At 33.6% G+C, this 27,995-nt stretch overlaps 1 long non-coding RNA gene and 1 pseudogene across 3 annotated transcripts; both read left to right on the forward strand.

Annotated features, from left to right (window-relative positions):
• The first annotated feature begins 2,331 nt into the window (after positions 1-2,331).
• LOC114409438 lies at positions 2,332-18,716 on the forward strand. 3 transcript variants are annotated; one of them, XR_003666091.1, is made up of 10 exons: positions 2,332-2,500; positions 4,273-4,338; positions 4,474-4,595; positions 14,420-14,505; positions 14,864-15,218; positions 15,551-15,641; positions 16,096-16,139; positions 16,295-16,415; positions 17,421-17,747; positions 18,492-18,716. It is a non-coding gene; the product is annotated as an uncharacterized LOC114409438 (long non-coding RNA). The 3 variants fall into 3 exon arrangements; XR_003666092.1 differs by having other exon boundaries at positions 14,864-15,051; positions 15,126-15,218; positions 16,096-16,415; XR_003666090.1 differs by having other exon boundaries at positions 16,096-16,415.
• Positions 18,717-19,668: 952 nt separating this feature from the next.
• LOC114410612 lies at positions 19,669-21,329 on the forward strand (annotated as a pseudogene).
• Positions 21,330-27,995: the final 6,666 nt, after the last annotated feature.

The raw sequence follows: 27,995 nt of genomic DNA on the forward strand, positions 1-27,995 counted from the left end.
TACATAACAAGACATGCCATGCAATGGATATGTCAGGTCACTCTCACTAAGTGAAATCATAATTTGACCAGTTAGGGTCACTCTGTTTTGCAATAATGCTCCAACCATATGGGATCAACATAGGCTTAAAGGAACACTCAAACTAAATGTATTTACCCCTAATGCCTAAACTCCGAATAATCCGTTAGGGTCTTACCTTCCTAATTCAAGTCCAACCCTAAAACAACTTTTGCATGCAAACATTACTCATGAATTATATAATACCCACGACCTCACACTTATTTTCAAATACGTTTAACACATTGCGCTACAATTTAACACTTCGGGTTCCTAATTTAGAACCTTATACTTTCCTTTTAACACCTCATCCATAAACACTTTTCTCAAGGTAAACACCAATCGAGTTATTGTATAACTCACAATTCACAACACAAGTAATATCACTTCAAGGATTGACCAAACACTTATTCACAATCATATCTTACGCCCACAATCTAACATCTCACGACGCACTACTACAAAAAGCAGTTTTAACATCGGCTTATTAACATCAGTTTTGGACAAAACCGATGTTAAGTTAAACGCGGTGGCATATTTGTAAATAAAGTATCCTTCTTAACATCGGTTTTCCAAAAAACCGATGTTAATGCATACACGTTAATATCGGTTTTTCAAAAACCGATGTTAACGTATGATATGTTAACATCGGTTTTCCAACAAACCGATGTTAATGCATACACGTTAACATCGATTTTTAAACAACCGATGTTAGCTAATGATGTTAACATCGGTTTTTGAAAAATCGATGTTAACGTATGATATGTTAACATCGGTTTTCCAAAAAATCGATGCTAATGCACACACGTTAACATTGGTTTTTCAAAAACCGATGTTAACTAATGTTAACATTGGTTTTGAAAAATCGATGTTAATATAAACTTATTTTTTAATTATTTATATATTTTTTAAAAAAATCATATATTGCGTTATTAATTATATTTTAATTAAAAAAATATAATAATTAATAAATAATAATAAATTCAAAAGGTAAGCATTTAAAAATTAAACTAAATTTTTAAAATGAATTTCGTAATTTTAATTTTATTATTTCATGATTATCATTTAAATATAACACACATTTATATAAATTATTTGATATTAGTTAATTTGAAAATAAAAAAAATGTTTTTAATAATAGAGTTTAACTTTTATAGAATTTTTATAAAATGTTGGTAAAAACAATTATATCGTAAAAAATTAAAATTTATTATTAATATATTTTTATTGAATTATTATAAAAATAAAAAATTAGTTTTTTTCTTCTTAAAAAGGTAAATGGAGAATATTGTTTAAAAATTCTATGAAATCCTACTATATTTATATTATCATATTATCTTTAAATTTAAAGTAAATTAAAATGTTTGTATATATTAATTTGATTTATTGAAAATATATGTAACAGTGGTTTAAGTTAAATAATTATAGTTATCTCATATATTTGTAGGATTTAAAAAAAGTGACATTTTCATTATTTTTAAACAAATTTTTCAGAACAAAAATAAAAATATTTTCATGAGACACGAAAATTATGTTTTAAGTCTTTAAATTTAGAGTTAATTATAATCCACATGTAATTTATTTTTATTGCATTTGTTATTTTTTTTTATTATTTTTAACCTCATTTGTTAATTATGTGAATTTTTTGTTAATAAATTTAATAAAAAATTATTTAGGAAAGAAGAAACAAAGAAAAATAACATAATAGTTTGCTTAAAAAAAAGAGAGAACATAATAGTAAAAGATTTTTCGTGTAGCATAATGTGTATGACCCATTAAAAAATTACTTCAACAACTCAATAAGCAAGCAATTCAACACGGTAGATGTTCTTAGGTCGTTTTGCATTAGATAAAAAAAATATATTGAATTTTATTATTAACTTGTGTTACATTTTGTTTCTCTACTGAGTTTCATTCATTTTTTTCCCACTTTTCATAATTTCTTGGAGCTATGGTGGATCCGTTGCTTAAAAATAATTATTTAAGTTCCTGAGTTATGGTGAATTGGTGATAACTCAATTTTTTTTAAAGATTTGCAAGGGTGTGAAGAAAAAAAAAATCGGAAGAAAGAAAATATAAATAATAATGTATTTTTAAATAATGGCAAAATAAAGAAAAAAAGTTAGTAATAATTTGAAAAAACATTATTTTTAATTCAAACTTTTTATTTAAAAATTTTCTTCCGTCTAAAAAACTAGGATGAAGTTGTAATATCTTACACAAACAAACAGGCTGTAATGAATAGCCACAAGATCGAAGGGGACACATGTCGTGAGGGAATCGAGTCTTGAAAAAGAGAATGGACGGTGTTGATGCGTTATTAGGTGAAAAAGCCGAATTTTAAAAAACGCAAGTCCACATAACGCGTTACTTCCGTTCACTTTTGAACCCAAAGAGCGGGTAGCTGAGATCGGAGAACCCTCTCTTTCTTCTCCTTCTTCAGGTCACACTCACTCTTCTCTTCTTTTCGTTCGTCGTTTCGATTGTGCCTTGCCGTTTATCTCGCATTATGTTGTTTGTTGTTTGCTTCACTGATTCTGATGATAGTTGTTGTTGATTTTTCTGATTTGTATGTTCTTCATCACACGAGTTTTTCGTTGAATTTATGCAATCGGAAATACGATTATGGAATCAGTGGATTTGTTTGCATTTTTTAATGTTATGCCACGTAACATATGTTACCTGTTTTAAAATATTGAAATCTGAAAATGTCATGAACGATTGTCGCTTTCGTGTCTGATCGTGTTTAGGTAAAATCTTGTTATAATCAGATAAAAAAAAGAGATGCTGAAGCTTCCTGTTCAATCCAACCGAATCAATGGCGACAAGGTTTTTAACCTGCGATTCTTGATATTAGCACAACTTAGATTAATGGTTATAGGAGAGAGCTTAGCTATAGTACCTTAGGTGCTTATAGTGGTATTCTCTAATTAAAATTGATGTTTTATGTCGATAACTGGCACCAACCTGTAATATTCAGTTTTAGTGCATAGGTTGTTGAGGCAAAATTCCTATTTTAATTGGAGAAAAACACTAAAAGCACACAAGATACTGCACTTAATATTGTCCATTATATTGTTAAAATGTGTATTAATGCCCATGCGAATGACTACTGACTTCACAACATTTATAATAATTACTATAATAAAAAGTATATTTTAGTTTAGTTTAATTTTTAAGCTATTTGTATCAATTACTATAACTTTTTTTCTGCTCGGTTTCAGATTTTGTTTTAAAAAGTGCAGAAACTAGGATTGTACGTCGAATCATGAGTCAAAGACAAAAATTAATCTTAATCCTAATTTATGAAATAAAGAGTAGATGAAAAATTTACAAAGGATATTAGTATTTCTCTGGTGATTAGCCGAAGCAAAGGAAAATTATGAGGAGATAAGTGATGTTTGGCAAGCCGAGGAATTATTGTAACTTGTAATGCCAATTTTTAATTTAAGCGTCCTAATCTTCCCAAATTATGTAATGGAGTAACTTGGATATGGATATCTTAAAAAATATTTTTATTAGTTTAGTGCTTAAATATCTAAATTTGATATTAATTATACTAATAATTGAAATTGAGGAATATTATAAAAGTTTTTTTTTACACCTTTATCTAATAATGAATTGTCTTGTAATTAAAAATTATTGACTCTTAGGCTCTTATAATATTTTAAAAAAAATTATATATAAGGTAATTTTTAATTAGTTTAGAGTGTAAAATATTTTATACTAAATTTCATTAGAAAAAGCAATAGCTGTTTTTCTTGCAACACTTTTGTCTTTCACTTGAAAGCAAGAGTAATCCTCAAAGGAAATATTGAAATTTCTTCTTGCCTTAGTTCTTCTAATGAAATAATAATAATAAAAATAACATTATCACATTTTATATATACGTGTGTTTTGCAAATGTGCAATAGTTAAAGTAACATAACACCACTATTTAGTTAGTATTTACAGTGATCCAAGAGTGACTAGATAGGAACACTAACAAATCTTTAAATTTTCTAAAAATTAGAACCACTGCTAGTTTATTAATGCTAATTGATTAGGCTGTGTTACATTAATATTGTCTTGTTATTATGACAACATTAAATTTTGCTCTCCCAATAAGAAACAAAGTACTTGTGTTTATTTTTTTTTGTTATGTATAAAAATCACTCACAATATAATGATGTTATCCATTTTTTATCAAAAATTGTTTCGTTGTTTCCTCAATAGTTTGATTCTTGGTGATTGGAGATTGGTGAAAAAATAGCTTACAAGCAATCTAAATTCGCATTTTAGGTAATTACTTTATTTTTCTTTTATTTTTTGACATGGTGTTTAAAAAAAATCATAGTCAATAATGTAGCTATATCTAATTTTTATTTTATTTTATTTTTTGGATTGGCTTATTCAACATACTATGGGAAAGCGCAGGAAGTTGAATATCATTCAGAATGATGGTCAATTACAAGCAAAAGAGCAATCAATTGAAAGCTCTACTGAAGTGAACCAAAATAACAACTCTATACTTGAAGAAAATGCACAATTTGAAGGAGGTATAAAAATTTTATTAACTTAATTTCTTTATTTTATATTAAATTATTTATAACACAATTGTTTATTAACTAAATCAACAATCACCAACAAAACAACACATGTCTCTGTCTCTGTGATAAAAAAAAACACATTTCTTAAGTTAGTATGTAAAAATTAAATTAATACTTTTCTTAAGTCATTAGAGGCCACCTGGTGCATGTTTTGATTATCATTCAAACAGAGTTCAATTTTTCTCCGGTATTGAACTTTTTAGTAGGAGAGAATTTTTATTCATTCAACTTCAAACAACTCCAACATACATTTTCAAAGCATTCCCCTTACTATCACTACTAAAATAATTGTTTATTACGACGCGCTAATAACTACGGTCGGCTGCGACCGTCTTTGAAAATAACATAATGGCAGTATCGTAATTAAACGCATCACAATAAAGGCGGTTTTCACAAACCGTAGTAATTGAGTTGTGTACAAAGGCGGTTTTGTCAAAAACCCGTCTTTAAACATTTACACTTTTTCTCGCGCTCTCATTCTTTCATTGGGCAGCGTAACCTTTTCACTTTCTCTCTCTTGTTGGGCAGGGGCACTCGCTTCGTCGCCTGGAATTCTTTGAATGGGCTCCTTCACTCCTCACAATTTCAAAATCCCTAGAAACAAATCACACTCCCCTTAATCCATCATTTACGCTGCATTCTTCTCAGATCTATACCAACAATCGGAAAAATCATTAGCACCAACCAACACAACATCAACTCCACCCCCTACGGTGCCACGTCGTGCGCCCTACAGCTCCATGTCGCACACCCTATGCCGCAACCTCGCCTCCAAGATGCTCCACTCCTCACGCGTCACCTCGGAGTCCAGGTTGAACACACTTTACGACTCTGAACGGCGGAGGTGATGTTTGGATCAACGAGAACCGCTTTGGCATCGTGCGCTAGCTCGGGGAAGGTGGCTTCGCCTACGTCTACCTCGTCAAGGAGGCTCCCAACGACTCTGCCACTGCCGACCTCGCCAAGAAGCTCAAAGGCTCCTCTCATCTCTCCGGTCATCTTCCTTCCTGATGCAAGCTCCATTGGAGCTTGTAGGCCTAGGATCTTCTTCATCAATGGATTCCTTTGCTTCTTGGAAGATGAATGGCAGCGGAATGGAGAAAGGGAAAGAGAGAGGAGACGCCACTTCAAGGAGAAGATGAGTCTAGAAGAAGCTCACCACCATAGGAGGCCATGGATAAGAGCTTGGAGGAAGAAGGAGATGAATGAAGGGAGAGGGAGAGAAGAGCACGAAATTTTGTGCTCTAAGTGAGCTTTGAAATCTGAAGTTTAATATTCAAATGATCAAAGTTGAAAAAAATACACACACATGACCTCTATTTATAGCCTAAGTGTCACACAAAATTGGAGGGAAATTCAAATTTCACTTGAATTTGAAATTGAATTTGTGGAGCCAAACTTTGGAGCCAAAATTTCACTAATTATGATTAGTGAATTTTAGTTATGGTTCAGCCCACTAATCCAAGATCAATTACAAGATTCTCCACTAAGTGTGCTTAGGTGTCATGAGGCATGAAAAGCATGAAGGACATGCACAAAGTGTGACTATATGATGTGGCAATGGGGTGTAGTAAGCAAATGCTCACCTCCCCCTCTAAGATTTAATTGGATTGGGCTTCTACCAATTCAATTAAATTTATTTCCAACCACACACATCAAATATCCACTTAGTGCATGTGAAATTACAAAACTACCCCTAATACAAAAACTAGTCTAGGTGCCCAAAAATACAAGGGCTGAAAAATCCTATATTTCTAGGGTACCCTACCTACAATATGGAGCCCTATATACAAGGACCAAATATAATGACATCCTAGTCTAATATGTACAAAGATAATTGGACCCAACCTTGGCCCATGGGCTCAGAAATCTACCCTAAGGTTCATGAGAACCCTAGGGCCTTCTTCAGCAGCTCTAGCCCAATCTTCTTGGAGCCTCTTGCTCATGGTTCTAGTGATTGGTCCCTTCCTAGGGAGGATTGCATCATCCCCTTCCCCTTGAAGAGGATTTGACCTCAAATCTGTTAGTTCCTCCTCCTCAATATCAGCTCCACCTGCAAAAGGAGTTAAATCAGAAATGTTAAAAGTGGTGCTGACTCCATACTCTTCTGGGAGGTCCAACCTATAGGCATTGTTATTGATCCTCTCCAAAACCTGAAAAGGTCCATCCCCTCTAGGGCTAAGCTTGGATTTCCTTTTAGTAGGGAATCTATCCTTCCTAAGATGGAGCCAAACCCAGTCACCCTCATTAAGAACTAGCTCTTTTCTTCCTCTATTGCCTTTAGTTGAATACACCTTTGTTTGATTCTCTATTTGGTTCTTAACCCTCTCATGCATCTTCTTTACAAATTCTGACCTAGATTCCCCTTCTTTATGTATAAAAGAAGTGTCCAGTGGGAGGGGAATGAGGTCTAACGGTGTTAGGGGATTGAACCCATAGACAACCTCAAAAGGGGACTGCTTGGTGGTTCTATGAACCCCCCTGTTGTAGGCAAATTCTACATGAGGAAGATACTCATCCCAAGACTTATGGTTGCCTTTCAGAAGAGCCCTTAAAAGGGTGGATAAAGACCTATTCACTACCTCTGTTTGCCCATCAGTTTGTGGATGACAAGTGGTAGAGAAAAGAAGTTTAGTTCCTAACTTAGCCCATAAGGTTTTCCAGAAGTGGCTAAGGAACTTAGCATCTCTATCTGACACAATGGTCCTAGGCAAACCATGGAGTCTCACAACTTCCCTGAAAAAGAGTTTTGAGATGTGGGAAGCATCATCCACCTTGTGGCATGGTATAAAGTGTGCCATCTTGCTAAACCTATCCACCACCACAAAGATAGAGTCTACACCTCTTTGGGTTCTAGGAAGCCCAAGGACAAAGTCCATACTAATGTCTACCCAAGGTGCAGATGGGATGGGTAAGGGTGTGTATAGCCCATGAGGCATCACCCTAGACTTGGCTTGTAAACAAGCCACACACCTAGTGCAATGCTTATGGACATCTTTCTTCATATGGGGCCAATAAAACTTTTCTTTGAGTAAGACAAGGGTCTTGTCTATCCCAAAGTGGCCCATGAGCCCACCCTCATGGCTCTCTTTCACAAGTAATTTCCTAATGGATCCTTGGGGTATGCAAAGCTTTCCCTCTTTGAACAAATACCCCTCAGCCAAATAGAATCCATCTTGGGCCTTTTTCCCACAACTCTCATAAATGGGAGAGAAATGTTCATCTAAAGCATACAAGTCCCTAATATTATCAAATCCTAAAATTTGAGCTCCTAGAGAGCAAAACAATGTGTGTCTCCTAGAGAGGGCATCAGCTACCACATTTGTTTTTCCCTTTTTGTATTTGATAACATATGGAAATTGCTCTAGGTACTCTACCCATTTTGCATGCCTCTTGTTTAACTTGCTTTGCCCTCTAATGTACTTAAGTGATTGATGATCACTATGAATGACAAATTCATTGGAAACAAGGTAATGTTCCCAAGTTTGGAGGGCTCTTATTAAGGCATAAAGCTCTTTATCATAGGTGGGGTAGTTGAGGGTGGCACTATGAAGTTTTTCACTAAAATAAGCAATAGGGTGCCCACCTTGTAACAATACAGCTCCAACTCCCACTCCAGAGGCATCACATTCTAGCTCAAAAGTTTTAGAAAAGTTAGGAAGAGCTAGAACAGGTGCCTTAGTAAGCTTTTCTTTGAGCAAAGCAAAGGCTTGCTCTTGTTTTTCACCCCAGGTAAATGCCACATTCTTCTTCACCAGCTCATTGAGAGGTGATGCAATTGTAGAGAAATTAGGAACGAACCTTCTATAGAAGCTTGCTAACCCATGGAAGCTCCTAATATCTCCCACACTTTTTGGGGTGGGCCATTCTTGGATGGCCTTGATTTTCTCAGGGTCCACTTGGACCCCATTTCTACCAACTACAAAACCTAAGAAAACTATATTATCTACACAAAAGGTACACTTCTCTATATTTGCATAGAGGGTGTTTTTCCTAAGGACTGAAAGAACTTGTCTGAGATGTCCTAAGTGAAAATCTAGGCTCCTACTATACACTAAAATATCATCAAAATAAACAACTACAAATCTACCTATGAAATCCCTTAAGACATGATGCATAAGCCTCATAAAGGTGCTTGGTGCATTAGTGAGCCCAAAAGGCATCACTAGCCATTCATACAAACCAAACTTGGTCTTGAAAGCAGTTTTCCACTCATCACCCTTTTTCATCCTGATTTGGTGATAACCACTTTTAAGATCAATTTTTGAAAAGATATTGGCACCATGCAACTCATCAAGCAGATCATCAAGTCTAGGAATGGGGTGCCTATACTTTACAGTGATGTTGTTGATGGCCCTGCAATCTGTACACATTCTCCACGTACCATCCTTTTTGGGCACCAACAACACTGGCACAACACATGGGCTTAGGCTCTCTTGGACCCAGCCCTTCTCCAACAATTCTTTAACCTGAGACTCTATCTCCTTAGTCTCCTGAGGGTTAGTCCTATAGGCTGGCCTATTAGGAAGGCTTGCTCCTGGGACTAAATCTATTTGGTGTTCTATTCCCCTTAAAGGAGGTAGCCCAGGGGGTATCTCTTTGGGAAATATATCACCAAATTCATGTAAGAGTTCTTGGACCTTTGGGGGTAAGGTCTCAAATGTAGGAATTGGGGCAGTGCTAAGGGATGTTTCCCTTGATAGGAGAAGGTAGAAAGATTGTTTAAGAAGGAGTGCTCTTTTAATATCACCTTTTGTTGCAAAATGATTTTCCTTCTTAACAATCTTCTTGGAGGAATCCTTTCCCTCTTTTTCCTTCCCCCTGGCCTTTGAAGACAAGACCTTACTATCCTTCTTTTTCTTTTGTTTTTCTAATTTTTCTTCCTCATCCCTCTTATCTTTCATAGTTAGTTGATCTTTGGCCACCTGTGAAGGTGTTTGAGGATGCAACACAAATTTAGTGCCAAGATGGGTGAGGCTAATCTCATTAGTTAGGCCATTATAAATGATCTTCCTATCAAATTGCCACGGCCTTCCTAAAAGAATATGTCCTGCCTCCATGGGAACTATATCACAATTAACTTCATCCTTATATGTCCCAATGGAGAAAGGTACCTTCACTTGTTGGTTAACTATCATTTCCCCTTGCTCATTGAGCCATTGAAGTTTATAAGGTTTTGGGTGGGGAATGATAGTGAGGTTCAACTTGGAAACTAATCTTGTGCTACAACAATTGCAACAAGATCCACTATCCACAATGAGAGAACAAGTTTTATCTAAAATTTTGCATCTTGTATGAAAGATGTTCTCTCTTTGGGATTGAGATAGATCACAAGATTGACCTCCAAGGAGCCTTCTAACCATTAAGAGGTCACCTTCTTCATGAGGGTAGACTTCCTCACTAGACTCTTCACCCCTTACTTCATCTTCACTTCCACTAGAGGAAGGGCAAGAAGTAGTCTCCTTTTGACTACTATAAATGTCTTGACCCCTCATGATCATGGTTTTCTTTGTGGGGCATTGAGAGGCAATGTGACCTCTCCCAAGACATTTGAAGCATTTAATGTTGCTAGTCCTTTCTTGGGAACTAGTCTTAGGGGTGCATTTCTCTATGGTCTTACCCTTATCTTCCTTGGGTTTTGAAGGTGCAGCCCCTAAAATTCCATGGGCTTGGTCCTTCCTTGGATAAGAGTGAGAGCCATAAGATTTTGAAGAAGGCTTTCTTTTAAGTTGTTGCTCCACTCTTATACAAAGTTGGACTAGCTCATCTAGGTCCCTATATGGAAGGAGTTCAACCTTGTCCCTCACTTCCATATTGAGCCCACTAAGGAACCTAGCTATGCTTGTTCTTTCCTCCTCCCTAAGTCCAGCTCTTAAAAGGAGTAGTTCCATTTGTTGTCTATATTCTTCAACACTCATACTCCCTTGTCTAAGCCTTTGGAGCTTGTCCATAAGCTCCCTTTCATAGTAGGAGGGAATGTGCCTCTTCCTAAGGGCACTTTTAAGATCATTCCAATACTCTACTGGAGGATCCTCATGAATCCTTCGTTCTTTAACTAGGGAAGTCCACCAATAGAGGGCATACCCTTGAAAGCTAAGGGTAGCCAATGGACCTTTTCTCTCTTCGCTAATATGATGGCAAGCAAAGAGTTGTTCAACCTTCATTTCCCAATCTAAGTAGGCCTCAACATTATCTTTTCCGTGGAAATATGGGAGGCTAATGTTAACCTCTTGAGGCCTTCTATCCTTTTCTCTTCTTTGGGAGTGATGTTTAGTATGTGAACTATGACGCCCTCTATAATAGTCGCTAAGTTCTTCACTTAAACTCTTGCAAGAGTCATGACTACTATAGGAGGCATGTTTTTCTCTTTTCATTTCTTTCATTATTTTTCTTCTTTCTTCCTCTCTTATTTTCTCTCTTTCATCTTGACTTATTTCTTCCACTCTTTTTTTACCTTTTTCTTTTCTCTCTTGTTTTTCTTTCCACAACTTAAGGGATCTCAACTCATCTAATATCTTATACAAGGGGTCCTTAGGAGTAGAACCCTCACCATTAACACTAGATGAAGAATGAAGACTCATGTTGGTTCCTAAGTTATGGTTCTTTCTTGTTGGGGGTTTGAAAAAAAGGTAAAAGAAACTATGGTTGAAACTAGCCAAAATAAACACTAAAAAAGGTGTGAAAGATAAGGTAAAAACTAATTGGTAAAAAGGAAAGCTATCTAGGCGGTTTGACAATGGAGGGTAAAGGAAATAAGCTATGAAAGTAAGCAAGAAATTAAAGTGCAAGAAATGCAAACTAGGCGGATCCTAAGAGTGTTTGGATGACCTCATTTAAGGTTCCCAACAAAACACTCACTATCCTAAGGGAAAATTGCCTAAAATTATTACACACAAATGGAAGTAGGGTGACCTAGCGGAGGCTCCCAACTTACTTCCAATGAAAGGCCTTTTTGTTACAAAATTTGAAAGCAAAGCAAATTGCCAATTACAAAATTACAAAGAAAAAAGTCCTCAATTGTGGTGGCTATTCTCTCTTTAGTGTTTCACTCAATTTGGAGTGCTTCTTAGTCCAATAGCTCTTAAGGTGGTTGGCCCCTTGCTTCTTGACTCAAATTCTTCAAGATATGGCACCAATCCTCCTTTCCAATTCCCTATATGGCAACTCACAAGCAAGGAAACAAAGAGACAAGCAATAACCAAAGACAAAAAAAAAAAAAAATGAAATGAAAGCTAAACCAATAGAGTTTTAACAAGACAAATTTCCAAGGATTATTCAACAATTAAAGCAATGGAAAGCACAAAAAAGCAAGCTAGGACTCAAAGAGAAACCTAGAATGGCTCTAGAGTAGAGTAGAAAAACTAAAAAAAAAAAAGACTCAAGAAACCTCTAGTTTTGGCACTTGTTTTCACAATAATTTTCAATTGAAATTTCAGAACTAGGATTGGTATAAAATATGCACCAATTATAGAACAAATTTTGAGCCAAAACAACAAGCACACTTTCCTTTCACTTTTCTTTTTTTTTTCCTGGACACTGATTTTTCTGCCAACTTGTGAGATTTTTCTTATTTTTTCCTTTAATCCAAATCGCTTGGTTCTTTTTTTATAATTTTGGTCCAGATGTCTAGAAAATTCGGTAAAAGTTTCAGCTCAAAAATCGTAGTTACCAATTCCCAGTAATTTATACACTTTTGTATGTTCAAGCTGCCTGCACCAGCGATTTCAACCTAGAAATCAAGAGTAGTGTTTATGTTGCTTAAGGCTTGGATAGTTACAATTTGTGTTTGCTTATGCTCAATTATCTTGAATAACACAATTCAAGAGAGCTTAAGACTTATTTGATTCACAAATCCAGCCACAACTCAGCACCACATCTCAACTTCATCATAGGCATCATGTAGGAATCTTAGAAAACAAAAAAAGAGTTCAACAACAAGACTACTTCTAGGAATTGATTTAGAACATGTTATGAACTAAATAACATGCATGAATTAGACTCAAAATTGAAAAGATAGGCTAAGAATGACAAGAATACATGAACAAATGTATCTAGAATTCAAAAAGCAAAATAAAAATTCAACACAAACTTAGAGCATAATGTGACAATTACTATGACTAAACATGACTCTAAGACAACATGGATTAAGTGATTTACACTTAGATTTTTGTGTTTTTTTTTCTAATCAATATTTTGGAACAAAATTTAGATCTAAAGGTTCAGCACAAGAATATTATGAATGAAAATTGATAGAACCTAAAATCAACACAAAAACAAGATTCAAGAGTAGATCTACAAATTTTGAACCATAGAAATGCAAGAACAAGTGTAGATCTAAGATTTAATCGGTTTATTTATTTTTTTTTTTGAATCTACTCTAAACAGCACCAAACCACAAGACAATGGAGGATATACATGGAGAATAAGATGAAGAACAAGGAATTAAAGAGAATTCACCGAACAAAAAGATAGAGGAAGCAAAAGAACATCACCTAGATGAAGATGCTCTTGATACCACATGATGCAAGCTCCATTGGAGCTTGTAGGCCTAGGATCTTCTTCATCAATGGATTCCTTTGCTTCTTGGAAGATGAATGGCAGCGGAATGGAGAAAGGGAAAGAGAGAGGAGACGCCACTTCAAGGAGAAGATGAGTCTAGAAGAAGCTCACCACCATAGGAGGCCATGGATAAGAGCTTGGAGGAAGAAGGAGATGAATGAAGGGAGAGGGAGAGAAGAGCACGAAATTTTGTGCTCTAAGTGAGCTTTGAAATCTGAAGTTTAATATTCAAATGATCAAAGTTGAAAAAAATACACACACATGACCTCTATTTATAGCCTAAGTGTCACACAAAATTGGAGGGAAATTCAAATTTCACTTGAATTTGAAATTGAATTTGTGGAGCCAAACTTTGGAGCCAAAATTTCACTAATTATGATTAGTGAATTTTAGTTATGGTTCAGCCCACTAATCCAAGATCAATTACAAGATTCTCCACTAAGTGTGCTTAGGTGTCATGAGGCATGAAAAGCATGAAGGACATGCACAAAGTGTGACTATATGATGTGGCAATGGGGTGTAGTAAGCAAATGCTCACCTCCCCCTCTAAGATTTAATTGGATTGGGCTTCTACCAATTCAATTAAATTTATTTCCAACCACACACATCAAATATCCACTTAGTGCATGTGAAATTACAAAACTACCCCTAATACAAAAACTAGTCTAGGTGCCCAAAAATACAAGGGCTGAAAAATCCTATATTTCTAGGGTACCCTACCTACAATATGGAGCCCTATATACAAGGACCAAATATAATGACATCCTAGTCTAATATGTACAAAGATAATTGGACCCAACCTTGGCCCATGGGCTCAGAAATCTACCCTAAGGTTCATGAGAACCCTAGGGCCTTCTTCAGCAGCTCTAGCCCAATCTTCTTGGAGCCTCTTGCTCATGGTTCTAGTGATTGGTCCCTTCCTAGGGAGGATTGCATCACTTCCTTAACCTATTTCGATTCCCCTCACTAATTTTCTTATTTATCTTCTAAAATTGACCTCGTTAGGCCTGATCTGTTTGATTTGTGTTGTTTTTTTCTCGATCTGTGATGGCATTTCCTTGGCCAAATGTTAGAATTGCCTCTCCGTGGATATTGTTTATTATCTGCTATAACTTCATTTTCCATTATAAATTTCTGGATGCATTTGTTTGAGAGCGTTTTCTGTGTAATGTGCTTTTTCAATTGTTGGATCTCATCCTGTTTTTTTTTTTCAGGTTGATCCAGATATCAGCCTTTCTCTTAAACAGAACCCTGCTTCTTATACGCAAGTTTTGAATGCTTCCTCTAGAGGGTTGCACAGGTATGCTGGTGAATAGTCTGGTTTTCTTATTAAATTCATTTTACCAGATGACAGGTTGTTGTCAGGTTTTCTTCTTGGTCATTACATCTTTTTTTCTTAATAAAACTGATTTAGACTTGCTAGCAAGTTTCCAATGTGGAATTTGTATATTCAAAATTATTTCTCTATTAGACTTGCTTATGTTTGCTCTACATTTTGCACACAGAATAGGTTGTTAGTTGCAGGATTGTGTTTCTTTAGTTTTTTCCTCGCAATTTGTTACTTGTTCCTTCTTCACTAGTATTAAGTCTTTTTGTATTCAACAGTATAAGTTTGTTGTGGTCATTTCCTTCTCTCATTTATATTCCTTTAAATTCAGAATGAGAACTGTATTCAGTTATCTTCCCATATCCATGGCAACTGAACCAGCTGCAGATGACTCAATACTTTCACTGCTAAGGGTTTTTTGGCCCATCTTGGAGAAATTTTTTGGCTCTGAGCATATGGAGAATGGGAATTTATCCGTAGCAGCTTGCTGAGCTCTTTCACTAGCTGTTCGATCTTCAGGTTTACCCACTTGGACACATTTGTTGACAGTTCATCGGTTCCCCTTGTGATAAATATAGTTTTTTAATGTGCAGGTCAGCATTTTGTGACATTACTGCCCAAGGTGCTGGACTGGCTTTCAAAAAATTTTGTTTTATTCCAAAGTCATGAATGCTATATAAGAATCGGTAGGGATTTTTTATGATCTCTCGTTCATTTAATGCCCTATTATGCATATTCCAAGATGCATGTCACTATACTGGTTGAAGTGATTGTTAAATCTTAATGACTTTGGCAAAGTACTGGTACATGATTAATTTGGAAAGTAAAAAATTTGTGATTATTTTTATCTGGTATTTACATAGGCTTGTATCTTTATGATTGTCAATCAAGAAAGCATTATTTGATGCCATAACAATCTTATTTGTACTTGTTTCCATATTCTGATAATGTTATTGTGCTCCTTCTGGGATGTTGCAGTGAACCTTTACTAATTTCCTGATTCAAACAATATTTTCAGCTTCCATTGTCATTGAAGAATTTGGTCATCTAGAGGAGTACGGACCTTTATTTGTCACTTCTGACGACATTCCAGACATTGATAAGAAAAAGTAATTCATTTTCTTATTACTTCTGCCCCCCTTTTGATTAGTTTCCAAGCCTGATAATGTTGTTTTGCTGCCTGAAGTTTTTAATTGGGGGGGGGGTCTTGATGTTCATATAAAATACTGATCAAGATTTAATGATTTTATATTGGTATACTATAAAATACTCATTCTTAGTTTTCTCTTGCATTTTGATTTTATGCAAATGTTGGATTAGTATCATGGATATTGCAGACAATGTATTCTCTTAATCATAGCTTATGATTAAATTGATTTTTTGCACTCGGCTTGGTTTGTGAGGTTTCCTCTATATGTTTTGTGAAAATGATGCTACAGTTTTAGTTAATACTTTAGTCATATTTATCTCAATGATTGACTGTTACAAAATGAACTGTATGTCCTCAACCATAAATAATTGCTTATAGTCATTTATCTTACATGATTCACTGTTATAAATTAGAATGGTATGTTGATTGGAGCAACTACATCAATCGGATTAATCATGTAAGCCTCTCTTAAACTTTTTCATTTTCTTGTAAACGGGTCTAATTAATACTTGTCTTTGCTATGTTTCTCTCAATATGATTCTTATTTTGTACAGCTTTTTTTTATTGGTTTCAATGTATAATTTTTGGTCTTCTCTTTTTCTCAAAAATTAGAAAAATAGTACTGTTTTCAAATTGTAAAGAATGGATAGGGTGAATGAAACAGAGAGTGAAAGTTACAACAACATATAGAAGCAAAGGTGCAGACCATTTTTTGCTTTCGTGTCATGATTGGGTAAGTCCATTTATTATATAGTATATAGTATAGTAGTATTTAATTTTCAGTAGCTAAATTCTATTGATAGGCCCACTATTAATTGTTTAATTTTCCACTTATTATTAAACACAATAATATTGTTGTACTCACTATTGAAATTGATAGATAAAAATGTAGAAAGGTAAATAAGAAGATGTTAGGTAAAAGCTGATTTTTGTATTGTGTTACTTAGAATTTGGAAATGTACGTTTATTGTTGCAATAAAAAAAGAATGATAAGTTTTTAGAGTCTACAATTTAATTTTTTTAATAATAAAAATATATATTTCAATTAAAATTAGAGGAATATTTTTAAAGAAAAAATCTTCATTTTTTATAACATATATTAATATATTAACTAATCAATAACTTGCATTTATTTTATTGAGAAAAATAATAATAAATAATAGGAGAAAACTGATAACATTGTACATCCTTGATAAAATAAAATGGGTCCAGTAGTCCATGTAGGTCCAACTAGTTAGTAGTATTTAGGCCTAGCATGGACTTAATAATATTTTTTACAATTAGAAAAAAGAATCAGTGAGTACCCATATGCTTCTTAATCCCCTCCCTACCCATGTTCACGTTAAAATGTACTTATATTTTAGTTTTAAAATATTTTTTTGCATATATTTAGATCCAGAAAATTAGTCATCATTGGATTCTCAAATCAAAAATCAATTCTCAACTTCAGTTAAGAGATTCAAATTCGAAATTAATTACTTGTTTAAAAAATTTTAGTTTATATGATTTTTTATATACTAGTACCACGGTAACATTAAATTTGTAGGATATTATAATAACCAAACAAATGATTATTACTCATAATTTATACATACTAGCTAGTAAGTTACTTAAGCACATTTATTTAGACTTCGAGAAAGATAAAAATAGTAAGTGTGGATTGATTAATTAATGGGGTTTCCACCTTGGCTTTAGTGTAGAGACAGACTATGCTCACGTTGTTCAATAATGGCTTTAGTGTAGAGGCTTTGATGGAATTATTAAAGTCTGGGATGTATCTAGCAAAAATTGGACTGGATAACCTAGAAGAAGCTTTACTACTTCAGGCTGATATGATGGATCTTAAAGCACGAATTCATGGGCCTGCTCAAGCATATGTGATGGAAGCGAGACTTGACGAAGGACGGGGTCCATTAGTAACTACTATAGTGAAGGCAGGGACTCTTTTCAATTTGTTGTTTTAAAATTTTGGTTTAAAATAGTGGAAGTGGTCCAAGGTGATGCTAGGAACGTGTTGTGCATTTGTATTGGTTTTGGGAAGCCAAGGCTACAGAGTTATCAAAAGGTACCTATTAATTAACTATACATTACTTTAATACTGTACTTTGATATGAAATTTTGACTTTGATATGAAATTTTGACTGGTTTAGTTGCCAAATTTAAGTGGTGATATTTCCATCATGTATTAAGCCTGTGATTACAACTTACAAGTTGCTTTATTAGATGATATATAGTGTTGAATATGCTAATATGGCTATTATGATAAAAACGATTTGGTATGTAGTCTCAAGTGATTTCTTTGCAATTTGTGTGTGTGCGCTTATTCTACATCGGTTCAACGATAAACGATGTAGAAAATTTTCTCATTCTACATCGATTGACTGATAAACGAGGTAAAAATCTTTTCAATTCTACATCGGTTGACTGATAACCGATGTAGAAATCTTCCATTCCTACCCATTCTACATCGGTTGACTGAAGACCGATGTAGAAATCGCACCCATTCCTACCCATTCTACATCGGTTTCATCCTTAGAACCGATGTAGAAAGCTCACATTCTACATTGGCTGTAGTTACACAACCGATGTAGAACAGTCCCCATTCGAAGGCGGTCCTTCAATCGATGTTGGTATTCAACGACACTGGGTTACCACCACGCGTCATAACCGATGTAGAAAGCCCATTAGAACCGATGTAGAAGATCTTTTTTTTAGTAGTGTATTATGCACGTTGATTAACTTAATAACCTCTTACTATTATGCACGCTGCTATTACATTATTAATTTATTTTTTTATTTGATCATGCAGTATTTTAATGAAGTTAAACCATTGGAAGCAGAGAGATTCAAGGCGTTTCGCATCCAGTGGACACAGTATTATCTAAAAGTTAGAAATCAAACATAGGATGTTAGACAACTATGTAACTTTAGGTTACTTAATTAGTTTACATACTTTGCATTACATTTTTTACAATTGTTGTTTCATTTTAACATTTAATAACCTTTGTTGATAACTAGTTTTCTGGTAAAACCTATTTGATATATGTTGTGTGCTGTGTGCTCTGATTTTAAATTTACAGGTTAAATTTTGGTTTTTTTTTTTATAAAAACAGAGACATTATTTAAAAAAAAAATTCCTGAAAACAACATCGGTTTTTTGGAATAACCGATGTTAACGAATGTGTTAATGTTGACAGTTAACATCGGTTTTTTTAAAAAACCGATGTTAACGATATTAGCATCGATTTTTTGGAAAAACCGATGTTAACGAATGCGTTGATGTTGACAGTTAACATCAGTTTTTTTACAGAAAACCGATAGTTAACATCAATTTTTGTAAAAAACCGATGTTAACTTTCAACATTAATATATATTTTTTGGGTGTAATTCATATGATCAACATCGGTTATTTATATAACGGATGTTGGTAATTTTACGTTAACATCGGTTTTTAAAAAACCGATGTTAACGATAATACTATCAACGTCGGTACTTTCAACATCGATTCAAAAATCAATGTTGAAAGTCATAAATAATCGATGTAGAAAGCATATTTTCTAATAGTGACGTCACAATTCACCGTCACATGTTCACATGTATCTCACAAACTAACACATGCTCAACTTGTCACTCATATTCAATCTCAATCACAATTTTATAATCCTAAAATGACATGTCATTACGTCTCAAGAATCATATACACATCACACAATAGTAATATTTACATGGCACAATATATATATATATATATATATATATATATATATATATACACTCTCCCGGAAGTCTGCTTTGCTGAATATCAGGTCAACATTTAAGACATATAATCATGCATCTCCTATAGTAGCAGGAGCTTAATAATGGACAAATTCATCACTCTCTATGACACAAGGACCAGATTTTAAACTTCAGGACCTGGGAATAATTTTCCCTCATCATTAGTTATTATTTGTTGATTTGGTTAAGGGGTAAATTGTTAACAAATCATGATTTTAATAATTAACAAGTTTGTTTGGTGGTTACAATTAATCAGGTTTTTCTGTTTCTCAGTCGAAGACAAAACCACAAATTGGTACAGTATATTTAGCTAGGTGATTTACCAAGTTTGCATATGGCCTTTGCAGAATAGCTACAGAGCACGAGAAGTTTGGTTTTGAGCTTAAAACTTTACGTCCGATTAATTACAAACAAATATCAGCTTTACTCAATCGCATAGCTGCAAGATTTGATTGGGAAAAAATAATGGAAGGTGACAACATCATAGGACTCAAAAATGTAAGTCCTATAATAATCAATTAATCATTTGATATTCAATTTATTCTTCTTTATGAAATTTTATGCCTTGTATTCTGAATTTTGGATTTTGTACTTGAAACTTTATTTGCAGCAATTCTATTTGAAATATGAAACCAATTTCAATTAAACGGAATGTGTGACGTTTATATGTAAAAAATTCTACTACAGGGCAAGCAAACCATATCATCAAATCCTGGTGGTCAATTTCAGCTTAGTGGTATGCCTTTGAAACATTGCATCAAACTTGTGATGAGGTTAATTCACATCTCTATCAGGTCAGTCTGTGCAATCTTTGGCACAACAAGAATCCTGAGATACTTTAACTCATAATTTCATCTTATTTTACTGTTGAAAGTTGAAACATGCAATTCACCATTGTTACTTGCTGTTACAATACATGGAATTCAATATCATCCTCATTTTGAAGGCAGTTTGGGTTATGAGACTGAGAATTATACAACAATTTTTAAACACTTCATGTGACACATTTTTTATGCCTTGCTTTATAGGCTAAAACTGTTGCATAGGAAATGGGAATTGGATTTTTGGAATTAGGTTTTCAGCCTAAATGGAGACTGGAAGACGTACCTGGAGTGCCTAAGGTAATATTTACCTACATCAATCTTTTGATTTTGAATCATGAGTGGGATGCTAATACACTGACATCATCCAGGTACGATATAACATCATGCAAAATCACTTAGGTAAATTTGGCTCACCTGCAATTGAATCATTGTTCATGACATGCTCAGTTCAGGTGAGATAAATTATGTACTTCAAAATCTTTGCATTTGAAATATATTTAGTGCAATCTAATATAAGAAAAAAAATTGACTATGGGTAGGTCAACCTGGAATTCAGTTCTAAAGCAGACATGATCAACAAAATGTGTGCCAGTATTGCTTTGCAGCCGGTAAGAAATTCTACATCTGGTTCATAATGTTATTGAAAGTTTCCTGATTCCTAATTTATATAACTTTTATAACAATTAAATTTATACCAATTGGCAACAGCCTTATTCGCTAATTCACCTTTCAAGGAAGGGGTTCGAAATGGTTATCTCACCATAACAAGGTCTACGATTGTTTTGAATTATTGTTCAACTTAACACCCAAGTATTTGTTTTTTATACTGCATTAATATTCAACTTGTTGGCGTGTTGCAAACAGCCATAGGGTGGGTTAGATGGACAAACGCCGCGCTAGCATACTCCCCTTTATTTTTTATGACACTTTTGGGCATGTTTAGTTATTTCTAATTAATTTTACTTTTATTTTTATGGAACTTTTAATTTTATCATGTCTGATTTTTTGTCTGTTACTCTTATAGGTTTCAGAAGTATGTTGATTAATTACGCTCTTTATGTGCCAATGTTGTTTGTTTATCGAAAAAACAAGTACATTGACTGCCGCGGCATGTCATTCAGGGTTATTTCCTTTTTCTTATCTCTCAAGTCTCAAATATCTCATTACCCTTCCACTTGCATATTTTTTCCTAATGTTTTATGCAGTATATTTACACTTAGTTGATGCTTTGTTTTGCAGGACTAAATTTCTTAAATTTATTAATGTAGCTATTTGAACATGCCATTGGTGTATTCCATTTAAACACAATCTTACAAACATAAAAATTCTTTCATTTCGGAATACAATTTACATTTTCGAAAAAGGTGCAACTATTAATAGTAATATTCTACAAATATTACTTGTATTAAAATACAATCATTTTAAAAATGGTTTAACATTTGTAATCAGAATTACAAGTAATGTCTATTTTTTGTTTCACCACCTATAATTTATTTACAATAAAAGTAGATGACACAATATTTTTTATTGCAATTTAATTTCCATATTTGACACACATACATTCAAAGAAAGGTGTATTTACAAGTTTTATTACGATAACAGATCAAATTTGATTGAGATACTTAAAAACAAGATGTAGTAATTAAATTTTGGTCAACGATTGAAAAATAAAAATAAAGTACAACCACAACAACTTGCGACTTCAAATCACCCAGTAGGAATGGCAACACTTGGTCCAAGTTGTCGTCTTGCATCTCTTCCTTTGGATTGAGTATGTTTGCTATTGAGGGATTGCTGTCGAGGATCATCACCTTCTCTGTGGAAGGAAACATACGCTCATGGTCCTTTGAGAAGTCTTGGTGGGAGATAACAGAAGCCCATGCCTTGCAGACACACTTGAACATGGCTATTTCCTTTGCAGGTAGCCTTGACAGAATGTCCAAGACCATTTCCCGTGGAAGAACACATTCTTTGAATTTTGTAAGCCATGACAACAAATAATATGTAGGTGTTTACTAGAATGTGGTACAAGGGAATGATGACAAGGGGTTGAACAGAGTTCAAATACTTATAGCAGTGATTAAGCTCGGTTGGGTTGAGTCTTGCCTCGGAAGAAAACCAACTGAAGAAGTGCAACGGTTGGAATGGGAAAAAGTTTGTCCGAAAAGGTTGCAACTCATGGTTCTGAGTTTTGAGTCTTCAGTTTCCACAAGCCTATTTGATGCATGTTTGACTTATTGAAGGTTTCGCCTTTTCAACTTTATTGGTTGGTTACGCAAAGCTTTAGTTACTATATAATAATTTTATACAACTTATTTAATAAATACGAGAAATAAAAATATAAAATATAATGATTGACACGATACAAAGATATGTAAAAACGAGTGTTCATCCAGAAAAAAAAAGTGCTATATAGATTCATTTATTGTGTAGTCTTTTTTTTTTACTACAATTATTGTGTAATCTTATTGTATAGTGAAACAGAACTTGGTGAGGTGATAACCAAATGAGTGTATACTTGTATGACTTCATTTTTGAAAATTAGATTATCAATGTAGATATACAATACATGAAAAGGACGGAGTATAGGTGTATTTATCTAGACATTGAATCTAGTGTTGCTGCGGAGTTTATCCTTCATGGAGGTCCCGAGGCCCATCTTTATAGCTCACTTGTCAATATCATCGAAGCCCTTATATTGCTTGCCCATGTGTTGCGATCAATGTCTGAAGAATAAAAATTTAACAATGTTTATGTTTTGTATATAAAAAAAGAATGTTCATCTTTAAATATATCATTTTTGATTCATTTATTTAATCATTTAAACGATAACAAATATAATATAATATATAGAAAGATATATATTTTAATTTCGTATAAAAAATCGTAATAGATAAATACGTAAATATTAATTTAAACGTATGGATAAAAAAATTTTAATGGAAAACTGAAAGGTAGGTTGAAAGTTGTATGATAACTTTGATTTTCTAAGAGGGAAATACATCTGTTTATAAAAGATTGAAAGTTGCATATATCTTTTAGCCTATATTTTGATTAGCCAATGACAAACCTAGTCCATTATATCTCAAAATCAATTACAATCATGCCAAAAAAAAAAATGGTACGCACCTTTTGGAGTCTATACTTTTGTTCCATATATCGACAAAAAAAATTAATTTAACTAAATTTTAAAAGTCCCTAATAATGTTTTGACATAAGAATCATGCAAGATAATACTTATATTTAAGATGTTATCCGCTACATTGACGAAAGAACAATAAAAACTCAATAGTCATTACATATCCCAAAAAGTTAAAATATTCAAAGTACATAAAAAATATATATATCATGGGTATGACTTTGAGTAACTCCAAACTTTAAACCGTCTCCCTCTTTAAATTTGTAAATAATCATGCCTGCTCAAATAATCGAGAATCCATAAGGGAGGTAGAATAGATTTTTTTAAAATTTCTTAATTCAATTAAAAACATCACCCTTTATAAATCAAGATTTTCTCAAAAAACTTGTTGAAAAAAGATCAAAAACACATAAAATCAATATATTCAAAAATCTTAGAAAACAAATTTTTATTTCCCTTCACACCAATTTCATTACCACGATTGATTAACAAAACAAAAATTTGGAAAAAGAGAATCACACTGAGAATTTATACTAGTTCAATCCTTAAGAGAACCTACATCCAATTATTTTAAGACACCTTGATGTACGGATCACAACATCTTCTAGAACTTCCTTTGATTATCAAAACATGATGAAGAATGAATGAATAATGGTCAACATGAATCTCTTGTTGAAATACAGAGTGATTCACTTAGATGATGATCAGAAAATGTTTTTCAAAAGATAAGATTCAATCAAGAATAAGTACTAATGAGAAAGAACAAGTGATGATATTTATAATTTTAATATTGATTTAATCAATTATCAAATATGGTAATTGATTAATTCATTCAAATCCATCTTGTTCTACATTTCCAAAAACATGGTAATCGATTACCGATTGTGTTAATTGATTATCTCATTTTATAGAGTTTCTTAAGCTTTTGTGGTTTTGGAATAATCGATTATTTCGACACGTAGAGAGCTCCTAAAGTTTTTAGATGCAATCTAATTGATTACTAGATGTGGTAATCGATTATCTCAATTCATAAAGACTTCCTTCTATTGAAATTGTCTTCTGTAATTGATTACAAAAAATGGTAATCGATTAATTCGATGAAACTTGTCAAATTTCAAGTAGAAGTGAGTTTTGTGACTTGTACAAACACTTTGTAATTGATTACTAAACTTGATAGTCAATTACATAGTGTTGATCTCATTGCTTCTAAGAAACTTAGAGATCAATACATTTATCTTATCATGTTTGATTTCTTCTAAGCATGGATAAGAGAACTAATCTAAAACACTCAACATGTCTAGTCTAAAAACATCCAATACAAATGTCACATCTTTACAAACTTGTTTGACATTGTAAAACTATTAAAACCAAAAGATCCTAAGACTAGTCTTCAAGTCTTCAATCTCTTTGATTCAACAATGCCATTCTTCGATAATGACACAAAAGAAAGGCACATCATACAACCAACCAAGGTTATCAAACTCGAGAGTTTATGTAAACTCGTGAGAGTTCCATAGACTTGACTTGTAGACTCAACTCGTAAACTCATAAGAGTCCGCTTCATATAAAAATAATTACAAAATATCTATAAAAAACATACCAATTAAATATTTCAACAATATAATAAAGCAAAATAGTAAATCATAAATTTCATAATACTTAAATAATCAAGTCTAGTAATGCATCATTACTAGATAATAACTTGCAGATGTTATAGTAGTGGTAGATCATTCTCATGGAGGGTTTAATGTTATTAGAGAACAAGGGTTTGATGTTATTAAAGGTGAGATTTTTTTATTCGAAAACAACACACTAAATGAAGGTATGTTGAACACTAAATAGACATAAAATAATCCAAAATGACTTACATTTTGGTCTATTTTTTTTAACTTGTTGACTCGTTAACTTGGTGATAAACTCGAGAGTCTACCGAGTTTACTTAGAGTTTATAGAGTCTACCCAGAGTCTACTAAAAAGAGAGTTTACACACAAGTCAACTCACGGAGGGTAAGTGGACTCGTAAACTCATAAGAGTTAGCGAGTTAACTTGAAAGTTTGATAATCATGCAACCAACTAAACTTGCACTCAAAAATTTGTCCTTAACTTCAAGTAGAAAATGATTCATTCTTAAAAGGATTAATAGAAGCCATCCCCCCATTGGAACCCCCTTATTTTTATAAAGCAAATAATATAATTTAATTAATTAAAATACGCATAATAATAAATAGCTCTCTTAAAATACAATATTCAATTGTAAATATTAAATCGATAAGTAAACAAGTACTAAGAAATACGTAATCAATTTTCTTTTTTAAAATATAAAGAAACATCATTAACATGAATAAACACTAGTCGATTAAGACATAAGGAATAATAGTACTCCAAAATGACACCTCTAACTAGTTGACAACGTATTTATTTACATAAAGTTATAAAATAAACTGTTTGACAGGGATAATTCAAGTAATTACAAACCACCATAAAAAGTTCTATACGAGAAATGCTAAAAGCTATTACATCAAAAAATTTGTTCTAGATCTACCCACCCATGTACATATTGGAAAGTAAAAATCTAGTCATAAGCATGAAATCCTACTCACTACCCATCATATCGCAAGATTTAAGAAGAATCCTCTAACGGATCTTCCTTGATCTCCAATATCTCCCTCACATTGCTCACGTCCTTGGAACGATCCTCCTCCTCATCACCAATATCATCGACATAGTCCTCCAAAATGGATGTCCAATCAATTAGATGTCCGAGCAAAAGGAATTCAGTCTAGGTAACTAGATTGTATGACCGATATGTAGACAAGTGAATCTTGTTGTCGGGAGATGGTAGAATGTACTCCCTCACAATCGATTGAGCAAAGATTTCCTCCACCATCATGGCGATATCGGCCACAGAAGCTGCCAATGATGAAGAGTGGGAAGGTGAAGAAGGAAAAGTAATCGGAACCCGCATATAATCAGGCATTGGATACTAAGTAAGTACCAATGGTAAATCAAAATAGAATGGTGGAATGTGGCTCCCTAGCTACCGATGAGACACCAAATCTACCATCGCCAGCAAAATGGTCCTCCTCAAACACTGATTTCCATTGGATCAACATCTTGAACACTGGTTTCCATTCCCTCGCCATCACCCTCTAAAAAATAAGGTGTATGAGTGAGTCTTGTACTCCCCCATCATGCTACAAGCAAAAGGACCAAATTCCACAAACACATTACAAAATTTATGCAATCAATTCTATTGTTCGAATACACATATTCATTCTTATAGCCCTAATCTTTAACTACATATTTTGTTCCACAATTCTGGCCCAACCGCCTCATTGACATGCCGCCATAGGAGTACATATCCTTACCCTGGTATTATGGGCGGTTACTCTCACCATAACTTGATTAGTTGTCCCTACCATAAACCTTTCACATCAACAATTCAATAAAGGCTTATCAGATTATTCACTCCTCTCTAAGTTTCTCATTTTCACAATACTAATATTAATAGATAAAGGATCTTATCCTATCATCACTATGCATCTATAGTCGCGCATATTTGAAGTTTTTCCACTTCGGGTCTTTGGTAAATGCTTCACTTGCCTTTAGTTCAATTTCCACTTCTATAAGTAAAGTCCACTCCATAGTTGGCATAAAATCCTTCGCATGATCTTGCTTGGGATCCAAATTAGGTTGTTTGGTCTCCATAGTCCTTTCATCTATCACTTCTACTTAACTACAATATTGCTTCTTAACAAAAATAAAGCTATCACTTTCCTTTCACATAACTCTCCTTAGTTAAACTCTTGTTTTATTTAATATTTAGGGGTTGGGTTACAACCCTCAAGTTCCATTATATAACATACATCATATAGAATCAATAATGAACATAGCAATAAACATAATAGTCTTCCATAGAGGCCTTAGCCTTCACAACACAAACATAGAATATGTAATACAAGATCCATATCAGAATCATTGAGTTCATTTCATCATAACACTAGGATCATAAGATAGCATCATGATATTGATAGGATTCATACACCATTCCTTAGAATCATACAAATAAAGCAATTGTTTCTATTCCATCAACCACACATACAATATATCATATTACCACACAATGAAATCATAATATTAATCATGATATTATTTAGAGAACATACATCACCTCATGTTTCCCACAATTACAAGACCATAAGGTTCATTCATTAATTCATAGCTCTACTACAAGTTACAAGTTATAGAGTACTTCAAGTAATAAATAATGTTGGATCGAAGGGCCACAGAATAATTAAGAAGGGGGGGTTGAATTAATTATTCCTAAACCTTTACTAATTAAAAATTTACTCTTCTAAGGCTTTTACTTATGTTGTTAAGAGAATAAGGAGTAGAAGAGAAACTTAACCAAAAGTAAAAGTGGAAATTAAAATGCACAACGGAAAGTAAAAGAGTAGGGAAGAAGGAGACAAACACACAAGAGTTTTTATACTGGTTCGGCAACAACCCATGCCTACATCAAGTCCCCAAGCAACCTGCGGTCCTTGAGATTTCTTTCAACCTTGTAAAAAT

This window comes from Glycine soja, chromosome 4, assembly GCF_004193775.1.
Source record: "Glycine soja cultivar W05 chromosome 4, ASM419377v2, whole genome shotgun sequence".
NCBI lineage: Eukaryota > Viridiplantae > Streptophyta > Magnoliopsida > Fabales > Fabaceae > Glycine > Glycine soja.